Source organism: Trichechus manatus, unplaced genomic scaffold (genome assembly GCF_000243295.1).
Source record: "Trichechus manatus latirostris isolate Lorelei unplaced genomic scaffold, TriManLat1.0 scaffold00028, whole genome shotgun sequence".
Lineage (NCBI taxonomy): Eukaryota > Metazoa > Chordata > Mammalia > Sirenia > Trichechidae > Trichechus > Trichechus manatus.
In genome coordinates, this window is record NW_004443964.1 from 3798406 (window position 1) to 3805145 (window position 6740).

Sequence of the window (6740 nt, forward strand, 5' to 3'; positions counted from 1 at the left end):
TTCAGAAGGCGCAGTTCTCCTCGGCATCCTTCTTCTTCAGATGAGCTCTTTAAGGTTCGTCTCAGAGATCAAGCAGTTTCCCAAAGGTTGAAAGGCAGAAGTGAGACCTAAACTCAGTAGGTGTTACAGATTGAGTTGTGTCCCCTAAAATACACGTGGAAATCCTAACCCCTGTACTTGTGAATGTGACTCTGGTAGAAAACGGGGGTTTTCTCCTGTTACGTTAATGAGGTCACACCAGAGTAGGGTAATCAGCGACCAGAACAGACACACACAGGGGGGAGAGGAAGACAGACCACAGAGGCAGATTATCTACAAGCCCAGGAACGCGGATTGCTGGCAGCTACAGGAGGCCGAAATAGACAAGGAAGGTCCTACCTCCCGTCACGCTCTGAATTCGGACGTTCAGCCTCCTGAACTGTGAGAAAGCGATTCCATTCTTAAAGCCACCAATTGTGGTATCTTTTGTTATGGCAGCACTAGGTAACCAAGAAGGAGCCTGGTGGGGCTCAAATCCACCAGCCGCTCCTCGGGAGAAAGATGTGGCAGTCTGCTTCTGTGAAGATTACAACCTTGGAAACCCTATGGGGCAGTTCTCCTCTGTCCTACAGGGTCACTATGACCCGGAATCAACTCCACGGCAGTGCGTTTGGTTTGGGTTTTGATTTAGATAACTAAGACAATCCGTCTAACTCCTATTAAAAAATAAACCCCTATTAAAAAATAATTTTTCCCCTATTAAAAAAGATAACATCATGATTCTCATACATATATAAATGTGAACGAGTGTGAAAGATTTTAGTCTACACGTTACTCCACCAGGGAAGCAGACAGACATAACCCGTTCAGAAGAGAACTGAAAGAGATTCCCGTTTATATATCAGGAATATTGAAATGGACATACAAATCGAGGCAGAACTGGTTTTTACACAGGGTGGGGAAAGATAACTGAAGTTCTACTGGACAAGACAATTCAAATGTCTATCAGTTACCAGTTAAGCACTGAGCTGCTAACCAAAAGGTTGGCGGTTCGAACCCATCAGCCACTCCACAGGAGAAAGATGTGGCAGTCAGCTCCCGTAAAGATTTACAGCCTTGGAAACCCTATGGGGCAGTTATACTCCGTCCTGTAGGGTCACTACGAGTCAGAATCAACTCAACAGCAAGGGGTTTCGTTTGGTTTACCTACTGCTTACAGGGTTGCAAGCAAACAGTGAAAGGCAAGAATCAGATAACCGGAGAATGAACTGTTTGTAGGCGAGGCAGAGCTTTCCACACATTTTTGGAATGCCCCCAAACCTGTGCTCTGCAGTAGCTACTCTGCCCCCAAGCTCACAGGCCCCACATGTGTCTCAGGGAGTGGACCTACCCAGCATCTTGGGCCTGGAAGAGTTGACAGTCAAGGCTACCGAGTGGAGGTCTGAGTCGTGAGGAAGCCAGAAGTGCAAGGACAGGGGCCTAGGAAGTGGGCTCAAAAGCTGGGCCCTACAGGGCCAGGTAAGGCCCGCCTAGAACGCCCTAAACCCTTCCCGGTCACCACTGCCCCTTTCTGCCTCTGCAAGTTCCTGCTCTAGATCTAACGCTGCTGCCAAGCCACACTGAAGAGCCTGCTTGTTATCTTATCATTTCGGATTCTGAACTTTACGAGGCCGCAAGAGTCCATAATCCCCGAGGGTGGGGAATATGCGGAAGGCGGTGAATGTGGGAGAGGCCTCACTGGAGGCCGGCCAGGTCCGGCCAGGAGGCGGGTCTGTCAGGTCTATGTGGAACAGAGGGAGGACAGGCCTTGCAGAGCCCTTGTCTCCTGCTCCTTTGGGGCCCCAGCCCCGGGGCAGTTTGCAGTGAGAAAGGGTTGTTATTGTCACAGGGTAGAACTGCCCCCTAGGCCTTCCCAGGCTGTGGTCTTTGCGGAAGCAGATCACCGGAAGAGGCGTCAGGGTCACAAAGCTCCCTCCGCCATGCTCAGGCGAGCACAGAAAATATCCTTGTTTGGTCTGCCTTGAACCAGGTCTTCCCAAGCCCTCGCCAGCAGCTTAGTGGTAATAAATAAATAAATACATAAACTTTTCTTCCTTACCGTGCCAGCTGCCATCGAGTCGATTCCAACTCTGGCAGCCCCACCTGTGCTGAGTAGAACTACGCCCCATAGAGTTTTCAACGGCTGTTTTTTCAGAAGTGGATTGCCAGGCCTTTCTTCCGAGGCACTTATAGGTGGACTGGAACCTCCAACCTTCGAGTGCCTTCACCATTTGCAGCACCTAGGGACTTCATTTTCTTTTTAGCCAGGTTAAAACAGTTTTAAGGAATGATTTGAACAGTGCTTGAGTAATGCCCAGTCTCTGGGGAAAAGTACGCCCAGGCCGCCTTCTCTGCTCCTCTCTGCAGGGGCGCCTCTGTCCTAGGGCAGCAGGGAGGTGCAAGGGGCTGCATGCCTCCTGGGGACGGCGAGAGTCAGGTCTTAGGGACACGATGTTGGCCCCCAGCTGCTGCCTGCTACCCGGGCCCCTCAGGCCCCCAGTCTCTCTAGGGGTCAGGCTGAGCCTAGAGATCCCCATGTGTGCCCCTGGGGCTCCAGACCCTTCTGAGGCCTGGCTGAGCCCCCTAAAACTCTAACCCTGTAGGATTTCCAGATAAAATACAGGATGCCTGGTTGAATCTGAATTCCAAATAAACAACGAATGGAGCATGCTTATCCTAAAACATTATTCCTTGTTTATTTGAAACTCAAATATAACTGGGGTCCTGTATTTTTATTCGCTCTGTCTGATAACCCTACCTGTCGTCTACCCCACAGCCTTGCTGTGTCTCCAGCTCGGTGTTGGGCAGTGGCCTCCTGTTACCTGCATTGGCTACTGGGCCATGCCAGAGGAGGGCCTGGGCCCCCATCTGCCTGCTTGACTTTCCTCTGCCGTCTCCCTTACCGCCCCCACAGTGCCACAAGTTTCCACACAGCTTCCAGACTAAGACAGACTAGGAAGAAAGGCCTGGCGATCTACTTCCGAAAATCAGTCAGTGAAGCTCTATGGAGCACAACAGAAGATTGTCCAATATAGTGCTGGAAGATGAGCCCCCTAGGCTAGAAGACACTCAAAATGCACAGTGGCCACAACAGTGGATTTGAGCGTGCCAGCGACTAAGATGGTGCAGAGCTGGGCAACGTTTCCTTCCATCATACGTGGGGTCGCCATGAGTCGGAGCCAACTTGACTGCAACTAAAAACAGCAATCCCAACACCGATATTACTGAGCACGAACATTTTTTGCTCCCCTGATGGGTGGGTAAAGGTGTCTCGTTTTAAGTCGCACAGCTCTTCACGCTGATTAGCCGTTTGGAAACGTGTTACTTCTTCTGTGACGATCCTGGTAACGCCTTTACCCGTTTCTAGCATGTTGTCTTTTCTTATCGACACGGAAGTCTGGTACAGATTCTGGATACTAATATTGTGCCTGTTACATACATACATGTAGCGAATATGTGTACTGCTTGTCTTTTAACTCTCTGCTTGTCGTTAGGTGCCGGCGAGTGGGCTCCGACTCATAGCCACACGCACAGCAGAACTAAACACTGCCGGGTCCTGCGCCATCCTCACAGTCGTTACTATGTTTCAGCCCATTGCTGCCGCCTCTGTGTCAGTCTATCTCATTACAGGTCTTGATCGTTTTCACTCACTCTCTGCTTTACCGAGCATGATGTCCTTCTGCCTACTAGTTGCCGCCAACCCCGACTCACCGTGACCCCCTGGGTGTCAGAGTAGAACCGTGCTCCACAGGGTTTTCAGTGGCTGATTTTTCTGAAGTAGATCTCCAGGCCTTTCTTTCAAGGTGCCTCTGGGTGTATTTGAACCTCCAACCTTTCGGTTAGCCGCCGAGAGCGTTAACATTTTGCGCCACCCAGGGACTCCTTTATCTCTCCTGGGGTGACTTTTGTAGTAGAGGCGTTTGATGTTTCAGCGTGGTCAACTTTCCTGTGTTGGCCTTCAAGACTTTGCTGTTTTCCTTTGTCTAGGAGGGTTGTCCCTGCTTTCAGGTCATGAGGATATTCGTCTGCAGTTTCAGCAAATAAATGTCAAATTGTGGTTGTCTTTGTTTTGTTTGGCTTTTTAGCATATACAACTCCCAGATGCCTTTTGGTAGCTAGGTCTTTAATATTTCAGTATCCTGTTTTGGTACTGGTCTCTTCAGATTTTTCTCTTTTTCCTGATCTAGTTTTGCTAATAACTGTTTTGAAGTGTCCATTTCATGGAGGTCTTCAAAGCTGAGCTATTTTTAAATCTTTGGGTTATGCTCCCTCTGTAATCTTCTGCCTTCCCTCCCTGCTTCTGATGCTTTTCCCTAAAAAAAAACTATCTATTTTGTCTTTTCAAACAACAAGCTCTTGATTTGATCCTATTTTTTCTTTTTTTGTTTTCTGTTCCATCAGTTTCTGCTTTTATCTTCTTTACACCTGTTTTCTTTGGATATATTTTGTTGTTCTTTTTGTGGTTTCCAAAGTAGAAAGTTTGGTTTCTTTATTTTTACATCTTTCTTGTTTTCGCATAAATGCAGTTCAGGGGCTTCAGTTCCCTCTGAGAATGGCTTTCATGGTATCCCAGGGATTTCATACGAGCACTTCCATTTTCCTTGTTACAAATACTTTGTAATTTCTGTGGTGACTCCCTCCTGAACCCTGCTACGGGGAGACATTGGTGGTTCGGTGGTAGAATTCTCACCTTCCACGCAGGAGACTTGGATTCGATTCCTGACCAACACACCTCGAGCGCAGCCATCACCAGTCTGTCGGTGAGGGCTTGCATATTGCAAGAAGCCCCGGTAGCACAATGGTTAAGCACTTGGCTGCTAACTGAAAGGTTGGCAGTTTGAACACACCCAGCGGCTCTGTGGGAGAAAGACCTGGTGATCTGCACCCATAAAGATTACAGCACAATGACATGACGCTGACAGGTCCTCAGCAGAACTTCCAGACTCAGATGGACTAGGAGGAAAGGCCTGGCGATCTACTTCTGAAAATCAGCCAGGGAAAACCCTGTGGATCACAATGGTCTGATCCGTAACCAATCATAGGGATGGCGCAGGAGCAGGCAGAGTTTTGTTCTGTTGTTATGGGGTTGCCATGAGTTGGGAGTCAATTTGAAGTGGTGCAGTGGTTAAGAGCTTGGCTGCTAACCAAAAGGTCGACAGTTCAAATCCACCAGCCGCTCCTTGGAAACCCTATAGGGCAGTTCTACTCTGTCCTCTAGGGTCGCTGTGAGTCAGAATCGACTCGACGGCAATAGGTTTTTAACGGCGACAACAACAACGCTTTTATAGTTTCAAAAAGTTCTAGCCGTTTTAGCTCTCACGCTGGGGTTGATTTCTAATTTAATTGCCCTTGCGTTCATGTCTATAGGCTGTAAATACCATTTTAAAGAGTTTTTTCGGACAGCTTTTGTCACTCAGTTCACGTGTGTTTGAAACGCGATGCGTAGTTGTACATGAACAGCTTGGTCGTTGTGTTGTTCAAATTCTCTGTATTCCTATTTCTTTTGTTGCTCTCTCAGTTTCAAACAGAAGTATGTATTACGGTTTTCCTATTCCTCTTTTTGTTCCGGTGTGTGAGGGTATCTCTTCTTGGCGAAGTGTTCATTTTACCCGTATGAAATGCCCCTCCTTGTTCTCTTTATTGCTTTTTACATTGAATTCTAGTTTAATCCGTGGTTTGCTCTACCAGATTTTGTTTTGTTTGCGTTTTTTCTGGTGTATATTTTTACGTCCCTTTACTTTTAAAATCCCTGTATCATTTAGTTGTAGACACATCTTGTCAAGATCATGGATCTAGATTTTGTTTCTTTCTCCAACTCACGGCTTTTGTTTTTTAATAGACTAATTGATTTACATTTATGATTATTCATATGCTTAGACTTCCTATGTTGTCCCTTTTGGTGGTTGGTTTGACCTACTTTTTGCCCTCTGATTGATATAATTGCCTTCAGTCTGTTTTTTTCTCAACGGTTTACACTCCACCCCTCTTCTCCTAAGTGACTTCAATTTTTTTTAAGATGTTTTTCCTTTTTTATTATAAACTTTTCCACTTCTAGTCTGTCCTATAGTGTCGCTGTGAGTCAGAATGGATTCTACAGCCCTGGGTTTTTTTGTTTGTTTGTTTGTTTTTGTTTTTTTCCCCAAGCACAGAGGAAAGTGTAGAGAATAATTCTGAAAGCGCACAGCCAAGGGCCGCTTTCTCAGTGTGGCCAATTCCTGCTGTGTGCTCCTCTTTGCCCCACTTTCTCCAACCTTCTGTTATAGTAAAATCCAGCGCACATACAGAAACGGATATAAAACAGAGACATAGAGGCCAACAATTTATCACAAAGGGAACACCCACGTGACCATCAGCCAAGGCAAGAAATAGAAAACTGACGGAAGCCCCCTCTGATGCCCTCTCCTAATCGCTACGGTCTTCCTTCCGGAAAAAGTAGAGGCTGTTCTGACGTCTATGGAAACCACATTTCTTTTCTTCAGAATTCACACCTAAAAACTATATCTTGGTTTTGCCTATTTATGAAAATGGACATAAATAGGGTAATACAGTGTACCCATACACATATACGTATGTATCAGGCTTTTCTCATGTTACGTTATGTTTATGAGATTCATCCCTGTTGCTAAGTGTAGTTGAAATTTATTCATTTTCAGTGCTGTATAGTGTTCTATGTTGGTGGTGGTGGTGGTGGGTGCTGTCAAGTCAATTCTGACTCATAGTGA